Source organism: Lactuca serriola, chromosome 3 (genome assembly GCF_051521515.1).
Source record: "Lactuca serriola cultivar US96UC23 chromosome 3, Lser_US96UC23_V15, whole genome shotgun sequence".
Lineage (NCBI taxonomy): Eukaryota > Viridiplantae > Streptophyta > Magnoliopsida > Asterales > Asteraceae > Lactuca > Lactuca serriola.
Window position 1 is genome coordinate 126,331,285 of NC_136410.1, and position 23,396 is coordinate 126,354,680.

Below are 23,396 nucleotides of genomic sequence, written 5' to 3' on the forward strand. Positions count from 1 at the left end.
GGTAATGAAAATGTTTTGGTGGATTTATGGTAGAACCCTATTGAACTGACCAAGTTCCAAAATCATAAATCAAAAACTCGCTAGGAATGGAAACAATCAACGAGAAATTAAAAGAACAAAGATTATGGTGGTTTGTACATGTATGTAGGAGACAAGAGTGGAAACAATCAACGAGAAATTATCAGAACAAAGATTATGGTGGTTTGTACATGTATGTAGGAGACAAGAGTGGAAACAATCAGCGAGAAATTAAAAGAACAAAGATTGTGGTGGTTTGTACATGTATGTAGGAGACAACCGAATGTTATGTTCATAATGATGGGGATGATTATTATGGACGACAACAAGAGGAAAGGATGCTCGCAAAGAAAGTGGATATATATATATATATATATATATATATATATATATATATATATATATATTGTTATTAGAATTGAATGAGTTAGATCTTAACGAGGACAAGACCTTTGATAATAGGGCATAGAGGTATAAGATCATGGTAGTAAACTAGTATAGGAGTAGTTATTTGAGTTTAAACTCTGTGTGTACTTATAGACCTTTCAGGATGTCCTTTCTTTATGTTGGATATGAGTCTACCTTTTATTCCTTCTTTATTGTCTACTTGTAATTGCAAGTATTTGTTCCAACCTTTCGGCTAGTGTTTTTTTCACCATGCACTATTGTTAAAATTTTCTTACATTGTTTGTACATCTATCCCTTCCAAGATGACCTTTGTTTATGTTTGAATCTCTATAAGTGAGCCGTTCCTTCATGTCTTACTATATTACTATATGGGGTATTTGTTAGTATTTAGTTAGTTATTCTTATATTTTCTTATACGCTTAATGGTGGGCTAGCATTTAATATGAATGTGATCTCATTATATGTGCAAGTGTTTTGTCTTTTTCTTTTTATATTTTTCAAGGTTTTTTTAGAGACAGCTTTGACTACCCATCATATTCCCTCAATCCTTACCACATTCTTATGAGACTTGGGTTTTTTTTTTTTTTTTTTTTTTTTTTTTTTTTTTTTTATTGTTTGTTATTGCTTTTGTTATTTATACATGCTTTAAACAAATAAAGTTCACCATTTTATTGCTAAAATATTTTATAACTATCTTTATCCAAAAAGAAATGTCTTTTCTCTTAAAGTTATAAATGTGAATAATACTTTCTAGTTTCTTGATTGGTAAATCACTATATGTCTACATTCGTATTGCAACCGTCCTTGTTCAAAGTTTTATGTTTAGAATCAAATGGAAAGAATATTGGAGACTCTATGTTATGATTTGACAACTGATGGTCCTCACAAATTATTGATTGGAAAATATATAAACATAGTTGAGTTTCTATTTACTAAATAAACTTAAAATGACAAAAATACTTATTAATATATTAAAACTAAAGAGTCTCGTTTAACTTGGACACCATAATTGGACAACCTAAGATCAAAGTACCACATTAGTGGATTCTCCACTTGTGCTTTTTCTTGAAGAATCTTCCTTATTTCATGTGGGGGTGAAAGTTGTCTTTGTTAAAAATCAAGGATGTAACTAGCCGTGTCTATGAGAATCAAACTCTTAGATATTATCGGTAGTATAACATAATCATTTTCCTTTTCTGATAATTTAAACATGTAGTATAGATGTCATGTGTTTTGTAACATCCATCTACATTGGTAAAATAACAAGAATCCATTTTATAAATTCATGTAAGTTACTTCATTATATCCTAGAAAAAATGTAATATTATATATATATATATATATATATATATATATATATATATATATATATATATATATATATATATATATATATATATATAAGCATGTTCAAATGAGAATAATTCTTAATTTGAGAACATTTTTATAAACCTAATACCAATATTTCACACACTAGTACACATATATTCTCTCTCTTCTCTTTTTCTCTCATCTTAGTTAGATCTGAACCACCATGATAACCGTTGGACCACTGCCGGAACCACCGTAGCGCGCTGGAACCACCGGACAGATTTCGGAACCACGACACTGACGCCTCTTCACTCTCTCAAGATCTGCTTGTTGCCATCTTCCTCCACCTCCGGCCGTCGGAAACAACACTATACTTGTTCGTCATTCACATTCTCGTTGGTTGTCCTTGAAACCTGATCCGTCGCAGGGGACGATGAGTATCTTCAAAGCAACATTCATCTTTATCCTCATGCACTTGTTGGGGTTTTCTATGATTCAAGAAAAACCCCGGTCCATCCCTGTCTAACTTCCACAGTCGAGACAAATTAAAGCCTTCTGAAGCACATTCATCTCTTTAAACAGTAGCAACACTAAATTGCTCCCTTGGTAAAAAAATCTAAGTCGACACCAGAAAACCCGAAATCACTTTCCTGCTGATATGGTGAACACTTCATCTATTACCTCATTCCTCAACGGACGACCACCAGCTTGGTAACTTTCAAAGTTATGCAACTCGGATGATATGTCCTTGCTTACAGAGCTTACCATTATCTCTATATGTTCTAAAAAGCTACAATTATTATAGCTTTCCACTCTCCAGGCATCATAATGGCAAAAATTTCGTTTTCCCACCCTATACGTGTTTCTCTTATTTTCTAAACTGGATGCCTGAGATGGGATGGTTTCAGATATACTCGTATGCTTGCAAAAGTGAAAAACGATTCTTGCACTATAGGTATTCGATAAAATGTTCGAGTGAACATTTTTGCTTGATATGGCCATTTGCACCCCTAGAACTGTAGTACTTATCATACGAGTCATATACAAACTAAATTGATATACCAAACTCCAAAACACCATCATGTTGATTATAAATTGTTGCTCCGATCAAATGACCAAAGCATATCCTGTCATGCTGATGACAATTGTAAAGGAAACTCAACATCTTGGTTCACTATTCCGTAAGGGTGTTCATTTGGATGGATCGGTTTGATCCGATCAAATCATGTGAATCCAATTTGATTTCGGTTTTCAAAACATGGATCTGAATAGTCAAATCTAAATTCAAATCCGATCCGATCTAATTACAATTCGGTTGGATTGGTTTTTTATAATTTGGTTTTCAAAAAATGAAACATTTTAAAACGACATATAATTATAATATTACCCAACTTTACACAAGAACCAAAAACAAATTATTTAGTTGCATTTTGAAATTTTTAAACAACTACTAAGAAGATATATTATAGTTAAATATTTTATAGATAGAAAACTTTTGAGAGAAAATACATATTAATGTTTTTTTTATCGGGTGAAACGTTTTGAACCTATTTGAAAAAATAAGTTATCAAATTAATAAATAACTATGGATATATATTATAAATAGATAAATAATAAATGTTTATTCGGTTTTTTTGGATTATTCAGTTCTTATTTTATAAATCAAAACCAATCTGAAATCCAAAATAAAAATTTGGTTTTGTTAAAAACCAATCCAAAAATCCGAATATCCGAACCAAATAGTCCAATCCAAATTATCCAATTGGATAATTCGGTTTTATCTGAATAGTGAAGTTCTAACTATTCTTGGTTGTCTCGCTTATAGATAACCTCATTGACATCACTATTATGGGGGATTAACTTATTAGTTGGCTCTACAATCGCAATAGATTAAATTTAACTACTTGCTATCAGATGTAGCCGATATTCGTTCATGACACTGATTTTGAAGAAATTCCATGAGACATTCAACAAGAATTTGGTGGGTTACCGCATACATAACCAGGTTCCAAATGTTTTTACCTATTACAATCACCTTAAATGTAAAGCAATGTGGTTCTATGCATCCTAATTCCATCAGATAGCGCACATTTTTTTTCTCAAAAAACTTGCCACGAATTCGATTCAAGGGTAATTTATATATTGCTGAGTTTGTCTCATAAATTAATATTGTTCTGTTAAAACTTTGCTACTTAAGGAATTTTACTTGTTTTTCTTCCCAACCAAGTTCTTGATTGGATTTATCCTTTTTATTTAATGTTTTTTTACATATTCTGTTATGTTTCTTTATTAAATATCAACCAAGAAATATACTCCTCAAGCTACTTTAGTGAGTCAAAATATTTATTCATATATTACTAATATAGTTTATTTTCATCATTTTACTTGGCTATTGCCTATTGGCATAATTAACTGTGGATATTAATATGCTAAGAGGTTGATCGGAATGAGATTCAGTGATTGCAAAGTGCAAACAGACATGAAGTTGTGGTTTTTTTAAGGTCATCCATTGCAAAGTTCGAAAGACTTGGAAGTTAATATTTTATTAAAATATAATCATATATTTGATATATCTAGCTATTATAAAAAATCATATGTTAGTTTTATAATTATTGGCTTTTAACAATAAAACTATGTCGATAGTTTATAAAAATAACTAGGCTTGAGCAAAACTGGAAAACCAAAAAATAAAATAAATAAAAACGACAAAACCCTAACCAAAACAAAACCAATGACTAGAGTTTGTATTTTTAAAAACCAAAAACAAATCTTGTCGAAATAAATCATATGTGATTAAATATTATTGTGATTCAGTACATGAGACCAACTATTAAATCAAAAACCTAAACAATAATATTGTCCAAATAAATCATATATAATTAAATAAATATAATTATATGTGATTATATGTGTCTAATCACATATTATGTATGCAGACAAGTCATTTACATATCCTCAATTCAGTAAATATTATTGTGTATTTAATCAAATATGATTTATGGGCACAAGTTTCATTTTAGTGTTCTCGATTCAATCGTTGTTCTTTGTCTATATTAATCATATGTGATTAAATACATATAATCACATCTGATTAAATACATGAAAAAAAAAATTATTGAATCAAAAACGCAAAACCGAATCTTATCCATATAAATCATATGTGATAAGATACATAGAATCACATGTGATTATATACACGAGAACAACTATTGAATCAAGAAAGCGAAAATAAATATTGTCCATATAAATCATATGTGATTATATACATATAATCACATATGATGAAATACATGAGAACAACTATTGAACTTAAAACACGAAAATAAATATTCTCTACATAAATAATATCCGATTAAATACATACAATCACATGTGATTATATGTATCAAATAACATATGATTTATATGGTCAAGATTTATTATCGTATTCTTGATTCAATAATTCTTCTTTGTTCACATTAATCATATGTAGTTAAATATATTTAATCACGTGTAATTATATGTATCTAATCATATATGATTTATATGGATGGTGGGTCACGAGGGTGTGCAGGTATTTTGGCAATAGGTGGTTGTCACACCCCAAAACCGAAACGGCAGAAACGTTCTGGGGTGGAGGACGTCATGTTTAGTATCACAAGATATGTATACAGTAAGCAAGTAATGAACAACCATTTCATTTAGAAAGAAAGTGTTTACAATGTGTGTGTTCACAAAACAAAGAATTTATAAACGAATAACAAAACAAGACTTGAAGCTATAATGCTCCATCTTTTGAATTCCTAGCACGAGCACCTGTCTAATAGTCTCCTGAGAATACAAGTTATTTGAAAGAGTTGATCAACAATTAAGCTGGTGAGTTCATAAGACTTTAGTGATGTAGGTAAGTTGTAGAAAGTTGTTGAAAAATGTAGTTGAAATGTAGTAAGTTATAAGTTATGTTTTAGAAAAGTTCGCCTGTTCCTCTAGAAAATCCTATATTTCCTAATTTGATGAAAGATACATAAAATAGTTCTACAATCCTTTCTATGAGTACTAAATAGATACAAGTTATATAAAACTCAGAGTAAACAAACAATCGATTGTGCACATCTTCCCTAATTCCACAACCAAACAAGGAACAAGAAGTAAGGCAGATAGTACACATCTCATTGTTTGTTAGATCCTCATTGTATATAACCCTGGTGTATTAACTTGTTACTCATGAAGTTAATTGTAATAGTTCTTTTATATTTAATGAAAAGATCCTTTAAGAAAACCCTTATTTCTTATAATAAAATAATGACCATAGTGATTACTTCTATAATCACTTAGTTTATACTGGCTATATATAATCCAATATCGAATAGATAGTTAATTGGGTGAATCTGCCCTAAGCCCACAACCAAACAAGGAACAGGAAGTAAGGCGGAAAGCACACATCCAACTACCTGTTGGGTATTAATGATATATAATCATGATGTATACACTAAGGTATTATAGAGTCAATCACCTAAAGTCCTTTAAGTCTACACTGGTTTAATAAAATGGATTAAACCCTTTACTGGTGAGTTTCTAGCTGTGAGTACCAAAAGTTCTATTTGAAAAGTATGCTTTGTACTAGAAAACTGTGGATTGAATTAGTGTCCTATGATTTAACCAATACCTGGTATCCCTTATGATGACTTAATGTATACGGAATATATATATATATATATATATATATATATATATATATATATATATATATATATATATATATATATATAACTAAGATCAAATAGATAATAGGCTGGGTGAATTTGCTCTAAGCCCACAACCAAACAAGGAACAGGAAATGAAGCGGAAAACACACATCTTATTACCTGTCAGATCATATTAATATATATCCCTTGATGCATACATTAAGGAATCATAAAGTTAGCATTATGGTCCCTTTCTACTGAGTGTACTAGACCCGACTGTTCTGTTTGTCGTTTGTAAAATGTAAGTACTGTAGTATTGTATACAGTAACTACTGTTGTACTAATTGCCTTAAATAGATTATTAAGGTATAATGTGATGGCTAGATCCCATACTTAACGCTCTCCCTGTCAAAAGATTTTGGGAACCAAACGCGACCTCTGCAATCAATTGCAAGCCGTGAACATCAACATTAAAATTTTATGATCATGTATACCCAATATAACTATCACCTTTTGTTTAGAACAATGCGTTAGTGATTCATTGGTATAATTAGATCCTGTAAGTGTTCCAGGCTATAACATCTTAGTAAGTTCGTTCTGTTATAGTATCTTAGTATCTTCTCTTGTTATAGTATCTTAGTATGTTCTGTTGTATAGTATGTAGTATGTATGAATAGTATGTACTAGTGTATAGTATGTTTTCTCTGTTATCGTGTATTGTATCTAGTATGCACTGAACCCCTAAACTATACCCATTATAGTTTACTAGTATTCTACTTGAACTGTTATTGAAAAGACTCATTTTACTACCAAGTTATGCTTGTACTTTAAAAACGGAGTTTTGTTAAACTATAAAGCAACAAAACTGTAAAATAGTTTTTGAAATGTTTTGACCACTTATAGAAGACATAAGCAACATTTTGAAAGATGTTTATAACAAATAATAACACAATTATCATTTTGTTCAACTTGTATTCCCCCCCCCCCCCCCTTTAAAAGCATTTAAAACAGTTAAAAGATTCATTACGAGGTATGAACTCACCTGATGTGGGTGATTCAAACGGGTATGCGTGTAAGGATGAGAAGTTCCACGAATGAAGTCCCAAAACACAACAGGTCCTAAATGACATATAATGACATATATTGGCATGAATATAGTGTTTATAAGCAACTATATGAAAGGAAACACCTTCCGGGACTAGGAAACACTTTGACCAAGTGTTGGAATCACATGTGATTCAACAAGGAATGTGAAATGGCACTAAAATGAGTTTACTACCATGGGTTTACGGTCCAAGGGAGTTTACAACCGTAAACTCATGCTCACTCACATATAAGTGCAAGATTGAAGGCTAGGGAAGCTTTAAGGACTTTTGCTCTACACTAGGATGAGAAAGACCACCTTCATTGAGGCTTTTGATGAGTTTACGGCCCAAAGGAGTTTACAGCCGTAAACTCATGACCATTTATAGATTTGAGTGAAGTTTAAGGTCTTACAATCATCAAGGAAGGGTTCTGGGTAACCATCTTTGCATCTTATAGGGTTTAGGGCTAAAACATGCCCTAACATTGAGTTTACGGCCAAGGAAGATCTTGGGCCGTAAACTCATGATGTTCATGGGAAAATGTGTGTTTCAAGTCTTTAAGCATGAGTCCTAACTAGATATGAAGTGTAGGGAAGAGTACTTACTATCTAGGAGCTTGAAATGGTTGATATTGCCCAAGAACACTCGTGTGTGTTTTTGGCGTTCTTGGTGAAACCTGAAGATCTAAGAAAAGAGTGATTTCTATGGATGAAATCACATAAGGATTGTTGGATTAGTGTCTAAGTCCATAACTATCTTGGTATGTACTTGAACCGATGGTGCATGGTCCTTTTGGGTTGCCTTCACCAAAGCAACTTGATAGGATGAATTATGGAGAGAGAGGATTAATTATGATTTATTAATATATTATGAGAATAATATATTAAAGGAGAAATCATATTGTTTAATTAATATTAGTCAATAATTAATTAAGAATTAATTTTGTGGCTAAAAGACTTTAATTAAACTTAAGGGACTAGAACTATCAATTGTATGATAGTTGAATATTGGGCTAATGGACTCCATATTAGAGGGGTGGACGAATTCTATGGGGAAACTCATTAGAAATCGTCCTAGGCCTCTAAGGAGGGAGTCCATGGGTTTCTTAGGGCTTAAGCAGTCAAATTAGGGTTTCCTTGTTAGATAACCGTAATAGCCTCACTATTTAAGGATCCCTAGAGCACCAAAAGCGTGGCTAAGAGTTTCCTTAGGGTTTCCACACGTTTTTGGGTGCCTCCTCTCTTATCATTCTTCATCCTCTTGCTCTTGGTGTTTGTGAGCCATTAGAGGAGTGACACTTGTGACTCTAAGCTTTTTAAAGCCATTACAAGGAGGATTTGAGTTGTTATTGCTATATAACAACAAGAGGTATGTAATCTAATCTTCTTGGTGAATTTTGAAAATATTATGACTCATTAGGGTTTTATTATGTGTTCATAATGTTGTGTATCTAATAGTGAAAACATAGATCCAATTCCAGGGTTGCATGCACACATAGGATTGTTTGTATAAAACCCATCAGTGGTACCAGAGCCTTTGGTTAACTTGTTTTCAATTAGTATTATACAATTGTATGGACTTGACATATTAGGGTTTATTGCCAATAAACCCTAGGAGGCTAGAATTTTCGAGATTAGGGTTTCCAAACCCTAATTTGCGAAAAATTGAACAAGATTTTCAAATCCTTTCCATAAGCCCCAAGATTTCGAAATCTAGGGTTTGCAAAACCCCATGATTTTCGAAATTAGTCTCCTCCCCAAGATAAGATCCTAAATTTTAGGGATTTGGATTATCCCATATCTTGTAATTATCCTTTAATAGTTAAATATGGTAATTAAAGATTTTGGGATATCTCATCCCTTATTTTCGAAATCTATGTAGAAGTTTAAGGGATTAGGATATCTTAAATGTATAAATGGTAATTATCCTCATGATTTAGATAATCCCTTATGATTTAATAATTAAAATTAATAGTCTAATTCAAGATAATTATTAAATCAAGAGTTTTAATATTTAAAATTTTAATTTAAATGTCTTAAATTCGAAAATTTTAAGTGAGATTAAAACCTAATTGTTTTGAAAAGTTTCAAAACTTTCCCTCAAGTTTTGGAATTTAAATTGTTGATTAAAAGTTAATTTTGAAAGTCTAAATTCCAAAACCCTAATTTGAAAAGTTCAAATTAAACCCTTATGGTTTTATTAAATTAATTAAGTGTATAATTAAAAGAGAGTTAATAAATCCATAATGATTTTGGTTAATTAAAAGTATAATTTAAACCACCTAGTATTTTAAAAGTGTAAAATACACCCTTATACTATGTATAACATTATAAGTTTAATATTATATATGTATAACTAAAATGCTAGTCTTACCGTTAGTAGACCTCATTCACGAAGCCGATCTATACGAGAGTTATAAGGTTATGGACTATAAAATGGCCATTTAATGGGTATCCACTCTTACCCACTGCTTCCTTGATTGGTGGAGGGTCGTTAGCTGAACGGGTAGGATAGGGCAATCCTCTCTTCATTAATAAGTATAATGAATCTATGTAAAAGTAACTAAACACTTTTGCAAATTCCCAATCCTAGTTACTTTAGGCAAAAGTGAAATTGATGCAATCCCATGAAATTACACTTTGTGCCCTTGCGAAGACGTTAGTGGAACGTGTGTGGTTAACCGACACACTAAATGGTTCTAAGCAAAGGTAGAAAAGGGTGACTCAATGTTTGTCATAGTTCGGTGGAGCGTGTGTGGTTAACCGGCACATCGAATAGGTGACTGTAACATGTGGGGGCACCATGTAAGTTTGCATGGTTATTCACACCCGCTTTGTGATCCTCGATATCCCAGTCACAAACTAGAGGGGCATATCGAGATTTAAACATGCCATTGAAAAGTTCAATGAATCTCAAAGGATCTAGGAGTTTTCATAGATTTAAAACTTAAATTTCCTTTTCGTTTTTCATGGTGGAAATTGGTAAATCTTCATTTACCTACCTTCAAATATTCTGCAACTAGATTACGACATCCCTTTTCTAGGTTGTAGCGTATTGTGTTGGATCCTAGCCTTAATATATCATTTGGGTGATTTATTAAGGACTCAATCAATCAACTAACTTGAATTTAGTTTCTCCCGTTTTGTAGATGTCAAAGTACGACAACTATGGTATTCCCAAATCTCGTGGAACAAGCTTTCCACATGAAGATGATATTCCACGATTCGATCGAGGAACAAGAGATCATGCTTCACTTCCTCCACCTCCTCAAATTATTCTCCCTAACCCACAAGTTCGAAGGCTTGAAAAGTTCAAGCTCACTCAAGCCCTTTTGGCAAGTAAACATGGTAAACATGTGTGTGTACACGTCTTAGAGATGAAGTCATACATTGATAGGTTAAGAATGTTGGGATCCGTTGTCTGTGAGGAGCTGGCTGTTGACTGGGTTCTTCAGTCGCTTCCTAACTCATATAGTGAGTTCTTAAGAAAGTACTATATGATGAACCACAACGTGACCCTTATAGATCTCACCTACATGCTTATTGTTGCTGAATCAGCAATGATTTGGCGCACTGGAAAAGCAAAGTTGATTGGTGAATCTACCTTCTAGACTTCCATGGATATAGGCAATGGAAACGAAAGGCATGCCATGATCGAAAGGTTTGATCTGAAGAGAAAGGCAAAGTCTGAAGTAGTTCCATGTGCTATTCCAAAAGAGTCAACTTGCTTTTATTGCCAAGAGAAGGGGCATAAGAGACGAAGCTGCCCTATTTACCTAAGAGATCTAAGAGATGGGAGAGTCAAAACGTATGGCTCTTCTTTAGGTAAATTCCATTAACTAACTCTTTTAAGTTCCTATTCTAGATTCTTAATACACAATGTGATAAGATTGCAATTGATGTTTTGTATGATCGAAGAAAAGAGAGGAAACTTAAGGGAAGAAGTGAGCAGAATCTAATCGTGAAGAAATGGATTTCGATCGCATTACTTGAAGATTAGATTCTTGAGCTACTACTTAGAGTTAGAATAAGAGTGCTAAGAAATATGTATTAGCATAGTTTTTCAATGTATTGCATTGTAAGGACAAATTTTTCCGCAATAAAATAAAATTTTGATTTTATATTATTTATTTATCCTTGCGATGGCGTGTATGAAAAATTGATGTTTTGAATGTTTATATTATTAGCAATAATGGATTTGATTCTTAATTATGTGGAAATGTCGAGAATTTACCAAATAGGGAGAGTTTCTCATCACCCAAGTTTCAATTGGACAGAAACTTGGAATCATGCAACTTGGTTGCATGATGAATGAGAAATTTCATATTTGGAAATTAGACTAATTCGTTGACAAAGTGTCAAGTGAAGGACTAGGAGATCGAGTACACAAAGTTGTGCGTTGATCAAGTCTGCCACAAGAGTGACAAAGATATTCTTCATGATTTACTAAACGTTTAGTATATATGATTATACTTATAAGATTAAGTGTAATTCTGAATTGATTGAAAGAATTTAAATCAATGGCAGAACGAATAAGAAGAATCAAGTAGGCATAAAGATAAAAGTTTCTCTATTCTAAGAAGAAGGGAGAGTACCTTTTATTATGTTTTATGATAGGTCTTAATGATTAAGAACCATATCACAATTGATCCTCTAAGTGAGTCTTAGTACAATTGTATGTCTGAGAAGAGGAATCAAGAATGGAAGAAATGGTTAAATCAAAAAGGTCAATCATACTTCGTTCCAAAACAAGTCTTAGAGTTAAGATTGTGACATTGAGTGACAAGTCTTAAGAAGGTTTATAACATTCATCAAATGTGGAAAGTTGGGATGTCTTGGATAAGACAAAGACCAACTAGGACCAATTTTATGAAGTGTTTTGTCTTGATAAAATCTACACTAACTCTTGAATATTTGTTTGTCGAGAAATGTTTATTGACAAGAGAATCTTATATGTCAAGGAGTCAGTGGGAGTCTTAATGGCCTTGAAAGGTTTCAAGAACAAATCAAGAATAAACCTTATCGATCATCACTAGCACACAACTTGAGGTTTATAACCTATCGTGTTGACGTTATTTTGTTTCTGTGCCATTCCAATTGAGTTAATTATGCATGTGAGTTCTATGAGTTCTCATTTGAACGCATAAAAGGCAAGGACCTTGGTCAATGAAAAGTACATTGATAGGAAAGGGTGAGCTGCTTAAATTCTTGGAAGACATGGTGGGCACTAGTGTTACCATAAGGCAAGAAATCAAGATTAAGAGTTCGGTCCATATGAGTTTGGATTTGTCGCAAATTTTGGTTTTGACAAATTCGCATGGATAGGAACACATACACCATTAAAATCTAAGTGTCATAAGATTCCCTCCTTCTTGAAAATGACTGTGAGGAAATGCTTTCACTAAGAGAGATTTTAAGAAGATAGTGATTGTGAAAATTGCATTCTTAAATTCGATTATGGTTACGGTATCCCTTTCCATGATTCGAATTGTGAGATTTGGCAATTAGTCTAAAATGTTTAGACACATATATGAGCTATCTAAGGAAAAGGTGTATAAGCTAAGATAAAGGATTATCAAAGCATTAGGTATTCGAAATATGAACTTAAGAAATTCAATAGGTATTGTTTTTCTGGAAGTTAAGCTGTTTTCTGAATACATGTCAAAGCTAGTGGGAGCATAAGAGTTATGCTTATATGATAATAATCATCATGATAGTGGGAGCATAAAAGTTATGTGTGTATGATTATTATGGCAAGTATTGCAAGTTAGCAATATTAATTATAGAAAACAAGAGTTATACTTTGCAAAGTCGCAAGGGTTGAAAAGTTGTTTTGCTATTGGGTTGAAAAGGAGAGAATATTATGCTTCATTTCAAATCTAAAGGCTTAGGTTAATAAATTTAGTCAAGGATACATAGTGCGTTCTCAAAATTTCGATTATGAATATGGCATCCCTCTTCATAGATCGAATTGGGAGAACGTGGCACATTAAATATTATGGCAGAAGATTAATAAAGTATCGTATCTTTATGTAAGAAATTATGCATCGTGTCCCATACGCTTCGGTTATAGGATCGATTGCAAGTGCTATAATATTTGACTATTCTAAAATTTTCCAAATGTCTAGCGCATTTAGAGGGAAAAATGACAAGAATCGGTTTTGACTAAGATAATTAAACAACTATCAAAGGACGATCCAAAGCTCGTTGAGGATTGGTCGCTTGTGAGTAGTTGGAAGTATGGTATTGGATGGACCATATCGACATTATTATGAATAGATAAGATTCTATTAAGAATGAGTTGTCATATGGAAAATATGGAAATGTTTCCATATTGGGAGTTGGATATTGAGAATCTGTATCTAGATTAGAAACTTTTATGCAAGAAATGATGTTCAAAGGAATGTTCTTTGAGTGAGAGACATCATATCTATATAATTGTTTCTTATAGAGATTGGCTAAGTCTTGATGATTTTGAGCTATGACTTTACGAAAGAATCATTGCATAAAATGTTAGAATCTAGCATAAGTAACAAGAATTTGATATTCTTACACTTGTGATAGGGATTGGGAGTTGTGAAATGAGTATGATTGGAAATGTGTTCTTTTGATCTATTTCACAAAGTAAGGACCATAGGTAAACATTGTGTGCATGCTAAGAGCATGGGACAAGTGTAGTAAAAATTCAAGTAAGAATTTGATTACCCGAAACAACAAATAATGAGTAATTGATATGGTGATAAATAAAAGGTGTTTTATTTATACTCAAGGGTTTGGGACCATATAGGATTAGTATTATTCTTATGTTTCAATTTGCATGTTTTGACTTCCTGAATAATTAATTATTTCATAATAGTCGAATTATTCGAACGGACCACAGTCGTTCATATGTTGGAAGTAGGTATGAATGAAGACTGTTGTGAATTGGTGTGTGGATTGTCTAAAGTGTATTAGACATAAGAAAATGTTTGCTGCAACGTTCATGAGTGCTTATGAATATGATTTGAGCATTGGATTAAACCCACACTCGCTTGGATCACTTCATGGATTTTATCACGAGTGGTGAGACAATAATATCTTATATTCTTGAAACCGAGATGTGTGAGTTGTATCTTGCGAGTCGGTTACACATTGATAATATGTAAATGCACCAGTAACTTGGTGTCATAAAACATATTGTTGTGTGTGATTCGGTGAGTGAGTGCAAGCAATCATTGAATCAAAGTTTATCCGTTCCTTTTATCCAAAGTGTGATGAAAGCGATATCCGTGGGCCCCTCGATGATTTAGTGATGACACTTAAGCTCTTGGCCAAGCCGAGACTAATTTGATGTGTTCAATTGTAGTCTGTTGTCAGTCGTCATAAATCGGAAATCGGGAAACAACACATAGACAGAGATAATGATTTAAATCCATTACTCAATCTATACGATATCTAGAATGGAGGAATATATGATCTCTTATTTAAAGGACAAGTATCTGATAAGATCAGAGTTGACAGCGGATTTTGAAAGCTACGATTGCGGATCAGGATCTGAAGTCATATGCATAATAGTTATTAGACTTATCCAAGTGGGAGACTGTTGGATTAGTGTCTAAGTCCATAACTATTTTGGTATGTACTTGACCCGATGGTGCATGGTCCTCTTGGGTTGCGTTCACCAAAGCAACTTGATAGGATGAATTATGGAGAGAGAGGATTAATTATGAGTTATTAATATATTATGAGAATAATATATTAAAGGAGAAATCATATTGTTTAATTAATATTAATCAATAATTAATTAAGAATTAATTTTGTGGCTAAAAGACTTTAATTAAACTTAAGGGACTAGAACTATCAACTGTATGATAGTTGAATATTGGGCTAATGGACTCCATATTAGAGGGGTGGACGAATTCTATGGGGAAACCCATTAGAAATTGTCCTAGGCCTTTAAGGAGGGAGTCCATGGGTTGCTTAGGGATTAAGCAGTCAAATTAGGGTTTCCTTGTTAGATAACCCTAATAGCCTCACTATTTAAGGATCCCTAGAGCACCAAAAACGTGGCTAAGAGTTTCCTTAGGGTTTCCACACGTTTTTGGGTGCCTCCACTCTTATCATTCTTCATCCTCTTGCTCTTGGTGTTTGTGAGCCATTAGAGGAGTGACACTTGTGGCTCTAAGCTTTCTAAAGCCATTACAAGGAGGATTTGAGTTGTTATTGCTATATAACAACAAGAGGTATGTAATCTAATCTTCTTGGTGAACTTCGAAAATAGTATGACTCATTAGGGTTTTATTATGTGTTCATAATGTTGTGTATCTAATAGTGAAAACATAGATCCAATTCTAGGGTTGCATGCACACATAGGATTGTTTGTATAAAACCCATCAAGGATAATAGATTAAGAGATACATCAACAAATCTAGGAAGAATACTTACATCTTTTGAAGATCTAGGAAGAAAGTCTTGATGATACTTGAGAGGATTTGAAGAAATCGGCCAAGGAATGAGATAAATGACTAGAAATGACCAAATGCCTCATATCTGCTCTTGAGTTTACGGGCGTAAACTCATGGCCTTGTGGCTGTGAACTCATTTAGATGAGGTTATGGTTCGATTTGCTACACTTTGGTTCTAGCAGGTACTTTCTAACACTTATTCCTTAAGTGTATTAGGCTCGAAACTCCTTAGAATGACCTTTAACCGGGCTAGAACTCGGTACTAATGAGTTTGACACTTAGTTGAGTTGATTGACTGGGCTTTAAAAATATAAAAATTTCGGGTTGTCACATCATTCCCCCGTTAGATGGAATTTCGTCCCGAAATTAGCTTTCTTACAGCACTACAGGGGTTGCGCTCCTTTGATTTGCAGAATACTCACTTGTAGGCCTGGCAATCTTGCCCTTCTGTTCATGATAGGATTCATACTTTGTCCATCTATCATTACCTCGTGTATACAAGTCATATATAATTAGGATTAGTAAGACGGTTGGATGTCCGACTCTGCCCTAGGTCCACAACCAAACAAGTAACAGGAGATAGGCGGAAACACACATACTAGGTCTGCGTAATCATATTCATATACCACCCTCGTGTATACCCCGAATAGTGATAGGTGGGCTGTATTCGTCCTTAGCCTCTATGCTCGAACTTGGTCTGCTGGACGAGCGGTATTTCGTGACGGTCTGCGGACATCTGACGATAAGGCTTCGGAGGACAAAGTACTCTTCGCATGAGTACTTCGGGGTTTAGAGTACGAAAGATAAAACTGTGGTTTAGGTCTGACAGACGATACGAATGACGAAGGTTTCGAGAACTCAACGATCGAGGTGATAGAAACATATGAAATTAGTATGGTGAAGACCACGCCAACTCATGACGAATGATAGTAACAGACTCTTTACTGAACAACGTTTTGGCCAATTTGAAAGAAACGTCTCTTATGTGATGATGTATCCCTAATGTGTTCGACAATGTACTCCTAGTAAATGTTCTAGTGCTTTCTGTTTTCCCTTTTGATGTTAACACTCCTATGTATCGTACCGCTATGTGTGCATACATACAAATGAAAGTGCTTTGATAACTGGTGATGATACTTAATATCATCATCCTCCTTGGTACCACTACGATCGCCCGTCATATACAAGTTATGAATACTTAAGATGAATAAGATAGTCGACTAAGTAACTCTGCCTCAAATCCACAACCAGACAAGGAACCAGAATTAAGGCAGAATCACTCACTCTAAGTCTACAAGATCTTAGTTATGCACAACCCTGATGTATATGCTAAACCATCGTAGCTTCTCTAAACGGATCTTTTAGTTCTCTTGAATACCGTGACCTATTTCAATATGTGAGTGATTAAGATTACTTTTAATTGTATTCTCCTTAGTTTTAATCTTATATAAATATAAATTAATTTTTAAAGAAATTACTAGCTCGAAGACGTACCACTGCTCGTTGACGACTCTGGGGTTGATTCTCCTGTGGTGATCATCAGACTGCGTCCATCCGCGCCTGAGTTCCTTATTATCGGGCAGTCCCTCTGATAGTGTTCAGTCTCACCACAGCTATAGCAAGCTTGGTTTTCTTCAACTCCGGGGACTTGGGAGATCGGTTGAGCCGGTGCCCTGCAGAAAAGGACTGTGTGTCCCTTTCTGTGGCAGTTCAGACACTACATTTCCCGACATACTCCGGTGTGGTGAAAGTTGCACTTTCCACACGTCGGGAGGGTTTCAGCATATCTACTGGCAGGTGCTAGAGCAGCAGGTGTTGTAGCGGTGTACATAGTACTCACTCATTGCTCTTGCGGGGTGTCCTGTGTTGTTCGCTTCTTCTTCCTTTTGTTCCCCGACTTCTGATTATAGTCCTCTTCCCTCGGTGGCTCGGGAATAAGGACTTCCACACCATGGCAGACTTCGTGGTCGATGAGTCGCTGAGCCAGGCGTTTAGCACTATCGAACGTGGCTGGGTTAGAAGACTACACATTTTCTTGGGTCGGAGCAGTTAGACCCCAAGTGTATCTTTCTATCTTCTTGCTCTCCGGGATAACCATCCCGGGGAATAGAGCTGCTAGCTCGCTGAACCAGTCCGTGTAGGTCACTATGTCTGAGCCGACCATAGTGAGATCCCACAGTTCTTGTTCCAACTTTTGAATTCCGCCTAACGGGCATTATTCCTCCCGCATTAACTCTTTTAGGTTTTCCCAACCTATTGAGTTAGCCACAGATAGAGTCAGTGACTTAACATGGCTGTTCCACCATGCTAGGGCCTTGCTAGAGAAGGTGCAGGCAGCAAACTTCACTTTGCTTCCTTCTGGGCATAAACAAATTTCGAAGATCAACTCTGTTTTCTCGAACCATTGCAAGATGGCAATGATTCCTTCAGTCCCATTAAAAGACAATGGCTGGCATTTGGTAAAGTCCTTGTACGAGAACTCTCTCGAGCGTACGGGGACCTCACCCTAAGTAGAATCAGTAGGCATTCCACCTCCGCTGATACTGATGGGGTGATATCGAGCCATGGCTGTTGCCACAGCCGCAGCCACTGCAACGTTTATAGATGCCATATCTATTTGCGAAGGAGGTGGCGTTGGAGTTATCGGAGTAGTGCGTTTGTTTGATCTCCGAGGAAGCATCTTTGCTAAAAGAATACAAAGATGAGATGGAATAAGTCTAAAGCAATAGACACAAGTCGAAAGCTGAACAGACAAGAGTATCCTAGTTCTGGGTGTATCGGTTCCTAACTTCCACAGGGTTCTAGAAACAATTCATAAAAGAGTCTATACCTATCAAACTCTATGAGTATGAAATGGTTATCCTCGAATGGATATCTGTTGCATGAATAACTGTTACCAGCTGCATGTAAAGAACATAATCCTAACACATAGGGTGAGTAGTGTTTCCACTAACTCATTAAGTTAACTAAGATTATTATTTATTAGTGTGACGCATATGAAGTTTTGGTTACTCCGTTTGATTCTTCTTTGAATACTTCTCATGAACTTGTCCTTGTTCCTCCTTGAATCTTCTGTTGACCCCTATGAGGGAGTGGTTACATCTATCTGGGTTTGTCGTGCGAGAATGGATGTGACTAGGGAATCTATGAGATTTAAGGTAACTTTATGGGGTGATCCTTACAGAGTCCTTCTATAATTGTACAATGTATACAAGTTGTTTATAATTCAAGATTAAATAGACCTTCGAATAAGTGATCCTATTCCAAAACCACAACCAAACAAGGAACAGGTAATGAAGCGTAGAGCACAAATTCTAAGTCTATAAAATCTCAATTATATAAAACCTTGGGAGTATACATTGCAAGATTATAGACCTATCTGTAAAGGTCTTTTAAGTTATCACATAAGTTATTTATATAGAGCCTAAAATACTCCTATAGTACTTTAATGTAATGTACTTGATCTAGAATTCTCTTGACTGATGTTAGGTAAGTTTTAAGACTGTTGCAACACCACATCACTCCCAAACACATGTTGGTCACATCTCGAATGAATATAGTTGATCAGGCTATATTGATCCTAGCTATGATTACATAACTGTTCAGGTTTGACGACAATGTTCAACCTTTAAATACTTTAGTTTTGTTCTCCTCATAATACTCATTTTAGTATGTACATGTATAAGCAAGTAGGTATATTTTTATAACTTATCGTTATATTCTTAAAATATATTATTATCCAGAGCACTTAAGCCCCATTGTATTTATAGTTGTATATCGTTTGAAGATCTAGGAAGAAAGTCTTGATGATACTTGAGAGGATTTGAAGAAATCGGCCAAGGAATGAGATAAATGACTAGAAATGACAAAATGCCTTATATATGCTCTTGAGTTTACGGCCATATGAGTTTACGGCCGTAAACTCAAGGTCTTGTGGCCGTGAACTCATTTAGATGAGGTTATGGTTCGATTTGCTACACTGTGGTTCTAGCAGGTACTTTTTAACACTTATTCCTTAAGTGTATTAGGTTCAAAACTCCTTAGAATGACCTTTAACCAGACTAGAACTCAGTACTAATGAGTTTGACACTTAGTTGAGTTGATTGACTGGGCTTTAAAAATAAAATTTTTTCAGGTTGTCACAGTGGTTATAAGGTGTGGTGGTGGTGTATGGTAGGTTGTGATGGGTGGTAGTGGGTAGTGAAGGGTGGTGGTTTTTAGTAGTGGTGGTAGGTGGGTAGTGGCGTGTGGTGATGGTGGTAAGTGGTAATGATGGTGGTGGGTGGTGATGGGGGTGGAGGTGGTTAGTGGTGGGGTGATGGTGATGGTGGCAGGTGGTAGTGATGGGTGGGGGCGGTGGTGGTGGTTAGTGGTTGATGGTTGGAGGCGGTGGCGGGTGGTAGTTATGGGTTGTGGTTGCGAGTGGTGGTTGGATGGTGGTAGGTGGTGGGTGGTGATGGTGGTGGTGTGTGGTGTTTTTGGTGGGTAGCGGGTGGAGGTGGTGGTGACGGATGGTGTTGATGGGTAATGGTGGTGGGTAGTGGTGGTGGCGGGTGGTAATTATGGGTGGTGGTTGCGAGTGGTGGAGATAGGTGGTGGTTGGATGGTGGTAGGTGGTGGGTGGTGATGGTGGTGGTGTGTGGTGTTTTTGGTAGGTGGCAAGTGGAGGTGGTGGTGACGGATGGTGTTGATGGGAAATGGTGGTGGTGATGGGTGTAATTAATATATATATATATATATATATATATATATATATATATATATATATATATTGGTGGTGACGGATGGTGTTGATGGAAATGGTGGTGGGTAGCGGTGGTGATGGGTGATGGAGGTGGGTGATGGCTGTAATATATATATATATATATATATATATATATATATAATATATATATATATATATATATATATATATATATAAAAGAATCACAAATAAAATTTTATGGCAGTTATATTAGTTTTTGGAGAGTATTTTTTTGGGGTGAATAATTGTTCAATTATGATATTACAAGAACACTCTTAAGTCTTCATATTATGATATTACAAGAATCAAGAACACTCTTAAGTCTTCATATTATGATATTACAAAGGTTAAAACATTCAAACAATGTTAGAAAAATCCTCATAAAAATATAACTTTCCCCTAGAATATGTATTAGGGTTAATGTTTTTTCCATTATCATAAAAAAACATTTTCTCTCTAGGATGATGCTTTAAAGAGAGTAGAAAATGAGCCCAATGTGATATAATCAGTTATATTCCATAACAAACATATAATATTTCCTTTGTACTATATTGTGAGGCGAGGACACGTCGCAAGATATCTCATGGTTTTTTAGTGGCTAATCTTTCGTAAGATAGATCTCTTTGTCGAACAAACACGTATTCGATGTAATAAGAATTTGACCTTCACTTGATCTTCAATCAGATGACGCAAGGTCAAACTTATAAGGTGGTTTGGTGAGGACGTGCTTGAACCAAAAAAAATATTAAAATTTGTATACCGTCGTTTGGCCGATTTTGAAAGAGAAAATATTAACTAGGACAATATAATTGACATATTACCATGGCTTTAGGCTAGAGGGTGTGGCCACGGTTTAGGGCCGCGGTTTGTGCCACTTCGTCAGCTAGCATATGGCATTTCGCCTGATGTGTTAGACGAAAGTTTTAGGATGTCTGTTAGGACCGCACGAGATAGTCTCCACTATTTCTGCAAAACTATGATTCAGTTTTATGGTCCTAAATATTTACGTAAGCCTACACGTAATGGCATCTTGCAATTGCAAGCTTATTATGCTAGTGTGTATGGGTTTCATGGAATGCTAGGAAGCTTAGATTGTCTCCATTGAGCATGAGAAAATTGTCATATGTCATATCATGGGCAATTTACCCGAGGTGATCATGGTCACTCAACGGTCATACCTGAAACAGTTGCATCACAAGATCTGTGGATTTGACATGTTTTTTTTGGTTTTCCTGGTTCGATAAACGACATCAACGTTCTTAATCGTTCATCTATATTTAACAATATATACGATGAATCTGCACCAAATTCTTCTTTTGAAGTGCGTGGAATGCCATATAAGTATGGTTATTATCTGGTCGATGGAATCTATCCTAAGTATGCTGTGTTTGTTAAATCGTTTACGTGTCCACATGGTTCTAGATGAAAAAAATTCAAGAGAGCTCAAGAAAGAGCTAGGAAGAATGTTGAGTGTGCTTTTGGAGCTCTGAAGAAACAGTGGTTCATATTGAAAAAAGCAGCAGTTAATTTAGGCGAGGAAAAACTTCAAAAAATCATGTATACATGTCTCATATTGCATAACATGATTATTGAAGACGAAGGAAGAGCGATATGTACGTTTGACGATGAAGATTTCATACCAGAGACACAACCAATTGAAATTGGTGGCGAATAGTATATGAACATGAGAGCAGAGATACGTTGCACTGAAACATTTCACAATCTTTGCAATGAATTGGTGGAACACATTTACAGGGTTCAAATTTGGATCCACCGGATGACTCCGAAGACAAGTTCTCGGAGAACAACTTTTTGTAGTTTGCTTTAGTTATTATTATTTTTTTTGTGTTTTTTTAAGTTTCTAGGATCATTTTAATGTCATGTGTGTGTTTTTCGGGTCTCTCTCTCTCTCTCTCTTTTTTTTTTTTTTTTTTTTTTTTTTTGTAATGCAATGTAATGTTTTTTGAATATTCAATATAATGTTTTTTTTTCAAGTTATGAAAAATTATGATTTTTTTATTAAAAATGAAGTTTTAAGTAAAATAGCTAAAAAAAATAAAAATGTGGCATCACTCCCTTGGTGTGGCAAGAAACCACACTTGTGTGGTAAAAAATGACGTGACACTTATGTAACGGTGAAAAGAATGCGGTTGTAATGACACCACTCCCTTCAACTTTAAAGAACTTACTCTATGTAAAAAATCCTAACAAATGGCTATCTATATAATTGGTGGTTTAGATAGATTGAGAAGACTAATATGTTCGGCACATGGTACCAACTCAATTATTATATGGTTTGTCATAGTTTCTCTTACACAACTAAGTTGGGCTTAACAATCTCCCATGTAGATGATAAAAAAAAATAATACATAAAGAATATGAACCAAAAAGGAAAAAGAAACCTTATATCCTAAAGAACTAAAACAAAATGTCTCTTTAGATACTTTTATGAAATATTTTATTCATTTGATTTTTCTCTTATCATCAAATTCCACTTATTCAATTGTTTTCTCCTGTTTTTTGTCAACATCTGAACCATCACGGAAAAAATATTTAATAGTAGCAATGTCTTCGGGTTATTTGATGACCAGAATGATTTCATTTGTTGTTTCCATGCCAACATTCAAATCGAACATAAACTAAATGATATTTGGGAAGTGATTCGTACACAATATTTTTTTTCCGTACACAACAAATTATGTTTTATAGGATTGTATTGTACA